Source organism: Symphalangus syndactylus, chromosome 7 (genome assembly GCF_028878055.3).
Source record: "Symphalangus syndactylus isolate Jambi chromosome 7, NHGRI_mSymSyn1-v2.1_pri, whole genome shotgun sequence".
NCBI lineage: Eukaryota > Metazoa > Chordata > Mammalia > Primates > Hylobatidae > Symphalangus > Symphalangus syndactylus.
In genome coordinates this window covers 3,566,356-3,581,767 of record NC_072429.2, presented here as the reverse complement: position 1 = coordinate 3,581,767, position 15,412 = coordinate 3,566,356, and positions in this window count along the sequence as shown.

The following is a 15,412-nucleotide window of genomic DNA, read 5'->3' as shown; positions in this document are numbered from 1 at the left end:
GAAAATGCAAGTGGACATTCCGAGCGCTAAGAGGGTAATAGTGGAAAAAGCAATATATCCAAATGTAAACTACACAGAAGCATTCTGTGAAACTTCTTTCTGTTCTCTGCATTCAACTAACTGAGTTGAACCTTGCTTTTGATTGAGCCGTTCTGAAACACTCTTTCTGTAGAAAATGCAATTGGACATTCTGAGCGCTAAGAGGCCTATATTGGGAAAAAGAATATCTACAAATAAAAACTACACAGAAGCATTCTGTGAAACTTCTTTCTGTTCTGTGCATTCAACTAAAAGTGTTGAACCTTAGTTTTGATTGAGCCGTTCTGAAACACTCTTTCTGTAGAAAATGCAAGTGGACATTCGGAACGCTAAGATTGTAATAGTGGAAAAAGGAATATCTCCAAATAAAAACTACACAGAAGCATTCTCTGAAACTCCTTTCTGTTCTCTGCATTCAACTAACAGAGCTGAGTCTCAGTTTTGAAGGAGCAGTTCTGAAACACTCTTTGCGTAGGAACTGCCAGTGGACATTCGGAGCGCTAAGACGGTAATAGTCGAAAAAGGAATATCTTCAACTAAATACTACACAGAAGCATTCTGTGAAACTACTTTCTGTTCTGTGCATTCAACTAAAAGAGTTGAAACTTAGTTTTGATTGAGCCGTTCTGAAACACTCTTTCTGTAGAAAATGAAAGTGGAGATTCGGAGCGCTAAGAGGGTAATAGTGGAAAAAGGATTATCTTCAAATATAAACTACACAGAATCATTCTGTGAAACTTCTTTCTGATATGTGCATTCAGCTAACAGAGTTAAAGCATACTTTTGATAGAGCAGTTCTGAACACTCTTTCTGTAGAAAATGCAACTGGACATTTGGAGCGCTAAGAGGGTAGTAGTGGAAAAAGGAATATATTCAAATATAAGCTACACAGAAGCATTCTGTGAAACTTTTTTCTGATCTGAGCATTCAGCTAACAGAGTTAAACCATACTTTTGATTGAGGAGATTTGAAACACTCTGTCTGTAGAAAATGCAACTGGACATTCGGAGCGCTAAGTGGGTAATAATGGAAAAAGGAATATGTTCAATATAAACTACACAGAAGCATTGTATGAAACTTCTTTCTGTTCTGTGCATTCAACTAACAGAGTTGAAGCTTACTTTTGATTGAGCCGTTCTGAAACACTCTTTCTGTAGAAAGAGCAATTGGACATTCTGAGATCTAAGAGGCCTATATTGGGAAAAATAATATCTTCAAATAAAAACTACACAGCAGCATTGTGTGAAACTTATTTCTGATCTGTGCATTCAGCTAACAGAGTTAAACCATACTTTTGATTGCGTAGTTCTGAACACTCTTTCTGTAGAAAATGCAAGTGGACATTCGCAGCGCTAATACGGTAATAGTGGAAAAAGGAATATATTCAATTATAAACTACACAGAAGCATTCTGTGAAACTTCTTTCTGTTCTGTGCATTCAACTAACTGAGTTGAACCTTACTTTTGATGGAGCCGTTGTGAAACACTCTTTCTGTAGAAATTGCAATTGGACATTCTGACCGCTAAAAGGCCTATATTTGGAAAAAGAATATCTACAAATAAAAACTACACAGAAGCATTCTGTGAAACTTATTTCTGATATGTGCATTCAGTTAACAGAGCTAAACCTTACTTTTGATTGAGCAGTTATGAAACATTCTTTGTGTAGAAAATGCAAGTGGACCTTCGGAGCGCTAAGATTTTTATAGAGGAAAAACGATTATCTCCAAATAAAAACCACACAGAAGCATTCTCTGAAACACTTTCTGTTCTCTGAATTCAACTAACAGAGTTTAGCCTTACTTTTGAAGGAACAGTTCTGAAACACTCTTTGTGTAGAAACTGCCAGTGGACATTCGGAGCGCTAAGTGTGTAATAGTCAATAAAGGGATATCTTCAACTGAATACTACACAGAAGCATTCTGTGAAACTTCTTCCTGTTTTGTGCATTCAACTAAAAGAGGTGAACCTTACTTTTCATTGAGCCGTTCCGAAACACTCTTTCTATAGAAACTGCAATTGGACATTCTGAGCGCTAAGAGGCCTATATTGGTAAAAAGAATATTTTCATATAAACACTACACAGAAGCATTCTGTGAAACTTCTTTCTGATCTGGGCATTCAGCTAACAGAGTTAAACCATACTTTTGATTGAGCACTTCTGAAAAACTCTTTCTGTAGAAAATGCTACAGGACATTTGGAGCGCTAAGTGGGTAATAGTCGAAAAAGGAATATCTTAAAATATCAACTACACAGAATCATTCTGTGAAACTTATGTCTGATCTGTGCATTCAGCTAACAGAGTTAAACCATACTTTTGATTGAGCAGTTCTGAACACTCTTTCTGTGGAAAATGCAACTGGACATTTGGAGCGCTAAAAGGGTAGTAGTGGAAAAAGGAATGTCTTCAAATATAAACTACACAGAAGCATTGTATGAAACTTCTTTCTGTTCTGTGCATTCAACTAACAGATTTGAACCTTATTTTTGATTGAGCCGTTCTGAAACACTCTTTCTGTAGAAAATGCAAGTGGATATTCGGAGCGCTAAGACGGTAATACTGGAAAAGGAATATATTCAAATATAAACTACACAGAAGCATTCTGTGAAACTTCTTTCTGTTCTGTGCATTCAAATAACTGAGTTGAACCTTACTTTTGATGGAGGGGTTCTGAAACACTCTTTCTGTAGAAACTGCAATTGGACATTCTGAGAGCTAAGAGGCCTATATTGGGAAAAAGAATATCTTCAAATAAAAATTACACAGAAGCATTCTGTGAAACTTATTTCTGATATGGGCATTCAACTAACAGAGTAAAACCATACTTTTGATTGAGCAGTTCTGAACACTCTTTCTGTAGAAAATGCAAGTGTACATTCGGAGCTCTAAGAGTGTAATACTGGAAATAGTAATATCTTCAAATATAAACTACACAGAATCATTCTGTGAAACTTCTTTCTGATCTGAGCATTCAGCTAACAGAGTTAAACCATACTTTTGATTGAGCAGATCTGAACACTCTTTCTGTAGAAAATGCAACTGGACATTTGGAGCGCTAAGAGAGTAGTAGTTGAAAAAGGAATATATTCAAATATAAACTAGACAGAAGCATTCTGTGCAAGTTCTTTCTGATCTGAGCATTCAGCTAACAGAGTTAAACCATACTTTTGACTGAGCAGTTTTGAAACACTCTGTCTGTAGAAAATGCAACTGGACATTCGGAGCGCTAAGTTGCTAATAGTGGAAAAAGGAATATGTTCAAATATAAACTATACAGAAGCATTGTATGAAACATCTTTCTGTTCTGTACATTCAACTAACTGAGTTGAACCTTGCTTTTGATTGAGCCGTTCTGACACTCTTTCTGTAGAAACTGCAATTGGACATTATGAGCCCAAAGAGGCCTATATTGGGAAAAATAATATATTCAAATAAAAACTACACAGAAGCATTGTGTGAAACTTACTTCTGATATGTGCATTCAGCTAACAGAGTTAAACCATACTTTTGATTGCGCAGTTCTGAACACTCTTTCTGTAGAAAATGCAAGTGGACATTAGGAGCGCTAAGAGGGTAATAGTGGAAAAAGCAATATACTCAAATATAAAGTACACAGAAGCATTCTGTGAAACTTCCTTCTGTTCTCTGCATTCAACTAACTGAGTTGAACCTTGCTTTTGATTGAGCCGTTCTGGAACACTCTTTCTGTAGCAAATGCAATTGGACATTCTGAGCGCTAGGAGGCCTATATTGGGAAAAAGAATATCTACAAATAAAAACTACACAGAATCATTCCGTGAAACTTCTTTCTGTTCTGTGCATTCAACTAAAAGTGTTCAACCTTAGTTTTGATTGAGCCGTTCTGAAACACTCTTTCTGTAGAAAATGTAAGAGGACATTCGGAACGCTAAGATAGTAATAGTGGAAAAAGGAATATATCCAAATAAAAACTACACAGAAGCATTCTCTGAAACTCCTTTCTGTTCTCTGCATTCAACTAACAGAGCTGAGCCTTACTTTTGAAGGAGCAGTTCTGAAACACTCTTTGTGTAGAAACTGCCAGTGGAAATTCAGAGCGCTAAGAGGGTAATAGTCGAAAAAGGAATATCTTCAACTAAATACTACACAGAAGCATTCTGTGAAACTTCTTTCTGTTCTGTGCATTCAACTAAAAGAGCTGAACCTTAGTTTTGATTGAGCCGTTCTGAAACACTCTTTCTGTAGAAAATGAAAGTGGAGATTCGGAGCGCTAAGAGGGTAATAGTGGAAAAAAGATTATCTTCAAATATAAACTACACAGAATCATTCTGTGAAACTTCTTTCTGATATGTGCATTCAGCTAACAGAGTTAAACCATACTTTTGATAGTGCAGTTCTGAACACTCTTTCTGTAGAAAATGCAACTGGACATTTGGAGCGCTAAGAGGGTAGTAGTGGAAAAAGGAATATATTCAAATATAAGCTACACAGAAGCATTCTGTGAAACTTCTTTCTGATCTGAGCATTCAGCTAACAGATTTAAACCATACTTTTGATTGCGCAGTTCTGAACACTCTTTCTGTAGAAAATGCAAGTGGACATTCGGAGCGCTTATACGGTAATAGTGGAAAAATTAATATATTCAATTATAAACTACACAGAAGCATAGTATGAAACTTCATTCTCTTCTGCGCATTCAACTAACAGAGTTGAACCTTATTTTTGATTCAGCCGTTCTGAAACACTCTTTCTGTGGAAAATGCAAGTGGATATTCTGAGCGCTAAGACGGTAATACTGGAAAAGGAATATATTCAAATATAAACTACACAGAAGCATTCTGTGAAACTTCTTTCTGTTCTGTGCATTCAACTAACTGAGTTGAACCTTACTTTTGATGGAGCCGTTCTGAAACACTCTTTCTGTAGAAACTGCAATTGGACATTCTGAGCGCTAAGAGGCCTATATTGGGAAAAAGAACATCTTCAAATAAAAACTACACAGAAGCATTCTGTGAAACTTATTTCTGACATGTGCATTCAACTAATAGAGTAAAACCACACTTTTGATTGAGCAGTTCTGAACACTCTTTCTGTAGAAAATGCGAGTGGACATTGGGAGCTCTAAGAGGGTAATACTGGAAATAGAAATATCTTCAAATGTAAACTACACAGAATCATTCTGTGAAACTTCTTTCTGTTCTGTTCATTCAGCTAACAGAATTAAACCATACTTTTCATTGAGCAGTTCTGAACACTCTTTCTGTAGAAAATGCAACTGGACATTTGGAGCGCTAAGAGGGTAGTAGTGGAAAAAGGAATATATTCAAATATAAACTACACAGAAGCATTCTGTGAAACTTCTTTCTGATCTGAGCATTCAGCTAACAGAGTTAAACCATACTTTTGACTGAGCAGTTTTGAAACACTCTGTCTGTAGAAAATGCAACTGGACATTCGGAGCGCTAAGTGGGTAATAGTGGAAAAAGGAATATGTTCAAATATAAACTACACAGAAGCATTGTATGAAACTTCTTTCTGTTCTGTGCATTCAACTAACAGAGTTGAACCTTACTTTTGATTTAGCCGTTGTGAAACACTGTTTCTGTAGAAACTGCAATTGGACATTCTGACTGCTAAAAGGCCTACATTGTTAAAAAGAATATCTTCAAATAAAAACTACACAGAAGCATTCTGTGAAACTTATTTCTGATCTGTGCATTCAGTTAAGAGAGCTAAACCATACTTTTGATTGAGCAGTTATGAAACACTCTTTGTGTAGAAAATGCAAGTGGACCTTCGGAGCGCTAAGATTGTAATAGAGGAAAAAGGAATATCTCCAAATAAAAACCACACAGAAGCATTCTCTGAAACTCCTTTCTGTTCTCTGAATTCAACCAACAGAGTTTAGCCTTACTTTTGAAGGAGCAGTTCTGAAACACTCTTTGTGTAGAAACTGCCAGTGGACATTCGGAGCGCTAAGTGGGTAATAGTCAATAAAGGTATATCTTCAACTAAATACTACACAGAAGCATTCTTTGAAACTTCTTTCTGTTCTGTGCATTCAACTAAAAGAGGTGAACCTTACTTTTCATTGAGCCGTTCTGAAACACTCTTTCTATAGAAACTGCAATTGGACATTCTGAGCGCTAAGAGGCCTATATTGGTAAAAAGAATATTTTCATATAAACACTACACAGAAGCATTCTGTGAAACTTCTTTCTGATCTGTGCATTCAGCTAACAGAGTTAAACCATACTTTTGATTGAGCAGTTCTGAAACACTCTTTCTGTAGAAAATGCTACTGGACATTTGGAGCACTAAGTGGGTAATAGTGGAAAAAGGAATATCTTCAAATATAAACTACACAGAATCATTCTGTGAAACTTCTTTCTGATCTGTGCATTGAGCTAACATATTTAAACCATACTTTTGATTGAGCAGTTCTGAACACTCTTTCTGTAGAAAACGCAACTGGACATTTGGAGTGCTAAGAGGGTAGTAGTGGAAAAAGGAATATATTCAAATATAAACTACACAGAAGCATTGTATGAAACTTCTTTCTCTTCTGTGCATTCAACTAACAGAGTTGAACCTTATTTTTGATTGAGCCGTTCTGAAGCACTCTTTCTGTAGAAAATGCAAGTGGATATTCGCAGCGCTAAGACGGTAATACTGGAAAAGGAATATATTCAAATATAAACTACACAGAAGCATTCTGTGAAACTTATTTCTGTTGCGTGCATTCAACTAACTGAGTTGAACCTTACTTTTGATGGAGCCGTTCTGAAAAGCTCTTTCTGTAGAAAATGCAATTGGACATTCTGAGCGCTAAGAGGCCTATATTTTGAAAAAGAATATCTTCAAATAAAAACTACACAGAAGCATTCTGTGAAACTTATTTCGGATATGGGCATTCAACTAATAGAGTAAAACCATACTTTTGATTGAGCCGTTCTGAACACTCTTTCTGTAGAAAATGCAATTGGACATTCTGAGCGCTAAGAGGGTAATACTAGAAAAAGTAATATCTTCAAATATAAACTACACAGAATCATTCTGTGAAACTTCTTTCTGATCTGTGCATTCAGCTAACAGAATTAAACCATACTTTTCATTGAGCAGTTCTGAACACTCTTTCTGTAGAAAATGCAACTAGATATTTGGAGCGATAAGAGGGTAGTTGTGGAAAAAGGAATATATTCAAATATAAACTACACGGAAGCATTCTGTGAAACTTCTTTCTGATCTGAGCATTCAGCTAACAGAGTTAAACCATACTTTTGATTGAGCAGTTTTGAAACACTCTGTCTGTAGGAAATGCAACTGGACATTCGTAGCGCTAAGTGGGTAATAGTGGAAAAAGGAATATGTTCAAATATAAACTACACAGAAGCATTGTATGAAACACCTTTCTGTTCTGTACATTCAACTAACAGAGTTGAACCTTAGTTTTGATTGAGCCATTCTGAAACACTCTTTCTGTAGAAAATGCAAGTGGACATTCGGAGCGCTAAGTTAGTAATAGTGGAAAAAGGAATATCTCCAAATAAAAACTACACAGAAGCATTCTCTGAAACTCCTTTCTGTTCTCTGCATTCAACTAACAGAGCTGAGCCTTACTTTTGGAGGAGCAGTTCTGAAACACTCTTTCTGTAGAAACTGCAATAGGACTTTCTAAGCGCTAAGAGGCCTACATTGTTAAAAAGAATATCTTCAAATAAAAACTACACAGAAGCATTCTGTGAAACATATTTCTGATATGTGCATTCAGTTAACAGAGCTAAACCATAATTTTGATTGAGCAGTTATGAAACACTCTTTGTGTAGAAAATATAAGTGGACCTTCGGAGCGCTAAGATTGTAATAGGGGAAAAAGGATTATCTCCAAATAAAAACCACACAGAAGCATTCTATGAAACTCCTTTCTGTTCTCTGAATTCAACTAATAGAGTTGAGCCTTACTTTTGAAGGAACAGTTCTGAAACACTCTTTGTGTAGAAACTGCCAGTGGACATTCAGAGCGCTAAGAGGGTAATAGTCAATAAAGTAATATCTTCAACTAAATACTACACAGAAGCATTCTGTGAAAATACTTTCTGTTCTGTGCATTCAACTAAAAGAGGTGAACCTTACTTTTCATTGAGCCGTTCTGAAACACTCTTTCTATAGAAACTGCAATTGGACATTCTGAGCGCTAAGAAGCCTATATTGGTAAAAAGAATATTTTCATATAAACACTACACAGAAGCATTCTGTGAAACTTCTTTCTGATCTGTGCATTCAGCTAACAGAGTTAAACCATACTTTTGATTGAGCAGTTCTGAAACACTCTTTCTGTAGAAAATGCTACTGGACATTTGGAGCGCTAAGTGGGTAATAGTGGAAAAAGGAATATCTTCAAATATAAACTACACAGAATCATTCTGTGAAACTTCTCTCTGATCTGTGCATTCAGCTAACAGAGTTAAAGCATACTTCTGATTGAGCAGTTCTGAACACTCTTTCTGTAGAAAATGCAACTGGACATTTGGAGCGCTAAGAGGGTAGTAGTGGAAAAAGTAATATATTCAAATATAAACTACACAGAAGCATTGTATGAAACTCCTTTCTCTTCTGTGCATTTAACTAACAGAGTTGAACCTTATTTTTCATTGAGCCGTTCTGAAACACTCTTTCTTTAGAAAATGCAAGTGGATATTCGCAGCGCTAAGACGGTAATACTGGAAAAGGAATATATTCAAATATAAACTACACAGAAGCATTCTGTGAAACTTATTTCTGTTCTGTGCATTCAACTAACTGAGTTGAACCTTACTTTTGATGGAGCCGTTCTGAAAATCTCTTTCTGTAGAAACTGCAGTTGGACATTCTGAGCGCTAAGAGGCCTATATTTTGAAAAAGAATATCTTCAAATAAAAACTACACAGAAGCATTCTGTGAAACTTATTTCGGATATGGGCATTCAACTAATAGAGTAAAACCATACTATTGATTGAGCCGTTCTGAACACTCTTTCTGTAGAAAATGCAAGTGGACATTCTGAGCGCTAAGAGGGTAATACTAGAAAAAGTAATATCTTCAAATATAAACTACACAGAATCATTCTGTGAAACTTCTTTCTGATCTGTGCATTCAGCTAACAGAATTAAACCATACTTTTCATTGAGCATTTCTGAACCCTCTTTCTGTAGAAAATGCAACTAGACATTTTGAGCGATAAGAGGGTAGTAGTGGAAAAAGGAATATATTCAAATATAAACTACACGGAAGCATTTTGTGAAACTTCTTTCTGATCTGAGCATTCAGCTAACAGAGTTAAACCATACTTTTGACTGAGCAGTTTTGAAACACTCTGTCTGTAGAAAATGCAACTGGACATTCGGAGCGCTAAGTGGGTAATAGTGGAAAAAGGAATATGTTCAAATATAAATTACACAGAAGCATTGTATGAAACATCTTTCTGTTCTGTACATTCAACTAACAGAGTTGAAACTTACTTTTGATTGAGCCGTTCTGAAACACTCTTTCTGTAGAAACAGCAATTGGACATTCTGAGCCCTAAGAGGCCTATATTGGGAAAAATAATATATTCAAATAAAAACTACACAGCGGCATTGTGTGAAACTTATTTCTGATATGTGCATTCAGCTAACAGAGTTAAACCATACTTTTGATTGCGCAGTTCTGAACACTCTTTCTGTAGAAAATGCAAGTTGAAATTCGGAGTGCTAAGAGTGTAATAGTGGAAAAAGCAATATACTCAAATATAAACTACAACGAAGCATTCTGTGAAACTTCTTTCTGTTCTCTGCATTCAACTAACTGAGTTGAACCTTGCTTTTGATTGAGCCGTTATGGAACACTCTTTCTGTAGAAAATGCAATTGGACATTCTGAGCGCTAAGAGGCCTATATTGGGAAAAATAATATCTACAAATAAAAACTACACAGAAGCATTCTGTGAAACTTCTTTCTGTTCTGTGCATTCAACTAAAAGTGTTGAACCTTAGTTTTGATTGAGCCGTTCTGAAACACTCTTTCTGTAGAAAATGCAAGTGGACATTCGGAGCGCTAAGTTAGTAATAGTGGAAAAAGGAATATCTCCATATAAAAACTACACAGAAGCATTCTCTGAAACTCCTTTCTGTTCTCTGCATTCAACTAACAGAGCTGAGCCTTACTTTTGGAGGAGCAGTTCTGAAACACTCTTTGTGTAGAAACCGCCAGTGGAAATTCAGAGCGCTAAGAGGGTAACAGTCGAAAAAGGAATATCTTCAACTAAATACTACACAGAAGCATTCTGTGAAACTTCTTTCTGTTCTGTGCATTCAACTAAAAGAGTTGAAACTTAGTTTTGATTGAGCCGTTCTGAAACACTCTTTCTGTAGAAAATGAAAGTGGAGATTCGGAGCGCTAAGAGGGTAATAGTGGAAAAAGGATTATCTTCAAATATAAACTACACAGAATCATTCTGTGAAACTTCTTTCTGATATGTGCATTCAGCTAACAGAGTTAAACCATACTTTTGATTGAGCAGTTCTGAACACTCTTTCTGTAGAAAATGCAACTGGACATTTGGAGCGCTAAGAGGGTAGTAGTGGAAAAAGGAATATATTCAAATATAAGCTACACAGAAGCATTCTGTGAAACTTCTTTCTGATCTGAGCATTCGGCTAACAGAGTTAAAACATACTTTTGATTGAGGAGATTTGATACACTCTGACTGTAGAAAATGCAACTGGACATTTGGAGCGCTAAGTGGGTAATAATGGAAAAAGGAATATGTTCAAATATAAATTACACAGAAGCATTGTATTAAACATCTTTCTGTTCTGTACATTCAACTAACAGAGTTGAAACTTACTTTTGATTGAGCCGTTCTGAAACACTCTTTCTGTAGAAACTGCAATTGGACATTCTGAGCCCTAAGAGGCCTATATTGGGAAAAATAATATATTCAAATAAAAACTACACAGAGGCATTGTGTGAAACTTATTTCTGATATGTGCATTCAGCTAACAGAGTTAAACCATACTTTTGATTGCGCAGTTCTGAACACTCTTTCTGTAGAAAATGCAAGTTGAAATTCGGAGTGCTAAGAGTGTAATAGTGGAAAAAGCAATATGCTCAAATATAAACTACAACGAAGCATTCTGTGAAACTTCTTTCTGTTCTCTGCATTCAACTAACTGAGTTGAACCTTGCTTTTGATTGAGCCGTTATGGAACACTCTTTCTGTAGAAAATGCAATTGGACATTCTGAGCGCTAAGAGGCCTATATTGGGAAAAATAATATCTACAAATAAAAACTACACAGAAGCATTCTGTGAAACTTCTTTCTGTTCTGTGCATTCAACTAAAAGTGTTGAACCTTAGTTTTGATTGAGCCGTTCTGAAACACTCTTTCTGTAGAAAATGCAAGTGGACATTCGGAGCGCTAAGTTAGTAATAGTGGAAAAAGGAATATCTCCATATAAAAACTACACAGAAGCATTCTCTGAAACTCCTTTCTGTTCTCTGCATTCAACTAACAGAGCTGAGCCTTACTTTTGGAGGAGCAGTTCTGAAACACTCTTTGTGTAGAAACTGCCAGTGGAAATTCAGAGCGCTAAGAGTGTAATAGTCGAAAAAGGAATATCTTCAACTAAATACTACACAGAAGCATTCTGTGAAACTTCTTTCTGTTCTGTGCATTCAACTAAAAGAGTTGAAACTTAGTTTTGATTGAGCCGTTCTGAAACACTCTTTCTGTAGAAAATGAAAGTGGAGATTCGGAGCGCTAAGAGGGTAATAGTGGAAAAAGGATTATCTTCAAATATAAACTACACAGAATCATTCTGTGAAACTTCTTTCTGATATGTGCATTCAGCTAACAGAGTTAAACCATACTTTTGATTGAGCAGTTCTGAACACTCTTTCTGTAGAAAATGCAACTGGACATTTGGAGCGCTAAGAGGGTAGTAGTGGAAAAAGGAATATATTCAAATATAAGCTACACAGAAGCATTCTGTGAAACTTCTTTCTGATCTGAGCATTCCGCTAACAGAGTTAAACCATACTTTTGATTGAGGAGATTTGAAACACTCTGACTGTAGAAAATGCAACTGGACATTCGGAGCGCTAAGTGGGTAATAATGGAAAAAGGAATATGTTCAAATATAAACAACACAGAAGCATTGTATGAAACTTCTTTCTGTTCTGTGCATTCAACTAACAGAGTTGAACCTTACTTTTGATTGAGCCGTTCTGAAATACTCTTTCTGTAGAAACTGCAATTGGACATTCTCAGCTCTAAGAGGCCTATATTGGGAATAATAATATCTTCAAATAAAAACTACACAGCAGCATTGTGTGAAACTTATTTCTGATATGTGCATTCAGCTAACAGATTTAAACCATACTTTTGATTGCACAGTTCTGAACACTCTTTCTGTAGAAAATGCAAGTGGACATTCGGAGCGCTAATACGGTAATAGTGGAAAAAGGAATATATTCAATTATAAACTACACAGAAGCATTCTGTGAAACTTCTTTCTGTTCTGTGCATTCAACTAACTGAGTTCAACCTTACTTTTGATGGAGCCGTTGTGAAACACTCTTTCTGTAGAAACTGCAATTGGACATTCTGACCGCTAAAAGGCCTATATTGGGAAAAAGAATATCTACAAATAAAAACTACACAGAAGCATTCTGTGAAACTTCTTTCGGATCTGTGCATTCAACTAACAGAGTAAAACCATACTTTTGATTGAGCCGTTCTGAACACTCTTTCTGTAGAAAATGCAAGTGGACATTCGGAGCGCTAATAGGGTAATAGTTGAAAAAGGAATATATTCAAATATAAACTACACAGAAGCATTCTGTGAAACTTATTTCTGATCTGTGCATTCAGTTAAGAGAGCTAAACCATACTTTTGATTGAGCAGTTATGAAACACTCTTTGTGTAGAAAATGCAAGTGGACCTTCGGAGCGCTAAGATTGTAATAGAGGAAAAAGGAATATCTCCAAATAAAAACCACACAGAAGCATTCTCTGAAACTCCTTTCTGTTCTCTGAATTCAACCAACAGAGTTTAGCCTTACTTTTGAAGGAGCAGTTCTGAAACACTCTTTGTGTAGAAACTGCCAGTGGACATTCGGAGCGCTAAGTGGGTAATAGTCAATAAAGGTATATCTTCAACTAAATACTACACAGAAGCATTCTTTGAAACTTCTTTCTGTTCTGTGCATTCAACTAAAAGAGGTGAACCTTACTTTTCATTGAGCCGTTCTGAAACACTCTTTCTATAGAAACTGCAATTGGACATTCTGAGCGCTAAGAGGCCTATATTGGCAAAAAGAATATTTTCATATAAACACTACACAGAAGCATTCTGTGAAACTTCTTTCTGATCTGTGCATTCAGCTAACAGAGTTAAACCACACTTTGGATTGAGCAGTTCTGAAACACTCTTTCTGTAGAAAATGCTACTGGACATTTGGAGCGCTATGTGGGTAATAGTGGAAAAAGGAATATCTTCAAATTTAAACTACACAGAATCATTCTGTGAAACTTCTTTCTGATCTGTGCATTCAGCTAACAGAGTTAAAGCATACTTTTGATTGAGCAGTTCTGAACACTCTTTGTGTAGAAAATGCAACTGGACATTTGGATCGCTAAGAGGGTAGTAGTGGAAAAAGTAATATATTCAAATATAAACTACACAGAAGAATTGTATGAAACTCCTTTCTCTTCTGTGCATTTAACTAACAGAGTTGAACCTTATTTTTGATTGAGCCGTTCTGAAACACTCTTTCTTTAGAAAATGCAAGTGGATATTCGCAGCGCTAAGACGGTAATACTGGAAAAGGAATATATTCAAATATAAACTACACAGAAGCATTCTGTGAAACTTATTTCTGTTCTGTGCATTCAACTAACTGAGTTGAACCTTACTTTTGATGGAGCCGTTCTGAAAAGCTCTTTCTGTAGAAACTGCAATTGGACATTCTGAGCGCTAAGAGGCCTATATTTTGAAAAAGAATATCTTCAAATAAAAACTACACAGAAGCATTCTGTGAAACTTATTTCGGATATGGGCATTCAACTAATAGAGTAAAACCATACTTTTGATTGAGCCGTTCTGAACACTCTTTCTGTAGAAAATGCAAGTGGACATTCGGAGCGCTAAGTTGGCAGCAATATGCAGGGAAACCATACCTCCAACTGAGTGGATAAGCCTCCAACTGAGTGGATAAGCCTCCTTCATAAGTGGACCGAGGATTGTTCTTGTTGGGCCTGTGCTCTGATTTGGAGACAAAGAACCAGGTATAACCACTATTGCCTCATATACACAGCAGGCAGTAACGTATATTCTGATCCTGCCATTGTCTTTCTTAAACTGACCAGGAGTCCTTATCATAAAGTTCAAATCCCCTTCCATTATCTTCCTGTTTCAGCTGATACCACTGTCCTCTGGACTAAGCCCCAGGCACATTAAGTTTCTAAGTTGACATTTTTAATTAAGTTTTAAAGACATATTTGGAGAATTTTTTAATGCACAAGTATATGTCCAGCTCAAATAATTCCACTTTAAATGTGCTTTCCTGGGTTTCTTGAATGCCATTGAGAAATTACAGTACATATAAAGAAAATAGAAAAGAAATAGTAATCACTGAATCAATGATTAGCGAAAAAAAAACAGCAAAAGCTAAAGCTTTTCAGCAATTAAGTTCACCAATTTCAGTAAATAACTCAAGTGAAAAAAATTAATTTATCTACTTGAAAATGGCTAATGCAGAGTCAAAGATTAAAATGTTGGAAATAAATTTTCTTCTTCCACGCCAACCTTTAAGGAAAATATTATTGAACTCTTCTGGAACACAAAATCTTTGCAACCAGCATTATTATGTATATTATCCACTTACATTAAATTAAAACTCTATATGCATGAGGGAATGTTTCTTCAAATATTAACCATAAATAGAAATTAGAAAAATGTATAAAATTAGGTTGTATATTTCATTCCTAAGATTTTCTAGACTGGGTTTTCTGAAAGATGCAACACCATTCTCTTGATATTCTACAAATAGAAACACGCTACCCCAGAGCATTGGGTTCAGAACGTGCTACCCCAGAAGATGGCACCTTCACATTTGAGAAAATCACAAAGGAGAAACGTCTCTGACCTTCTCCAATCCTTCTTCTCTGAAGCAAGCTGTAAAAGAATCTGATCTTCAGCTGGGTGCGGTGGCTCACTCCTGTAATCTCAGCACTTTGGGACGCCGAGGTGGGTGGATCACGAGGTCAGGAGATTGAGACCATCCTGGCTAACACGGTGAAACCTCGTCTCTACTAAAAATACAAAAAATTATCCGGGTGTGGTGGTGGCACCTGTAGTCCCAGCTACTCGG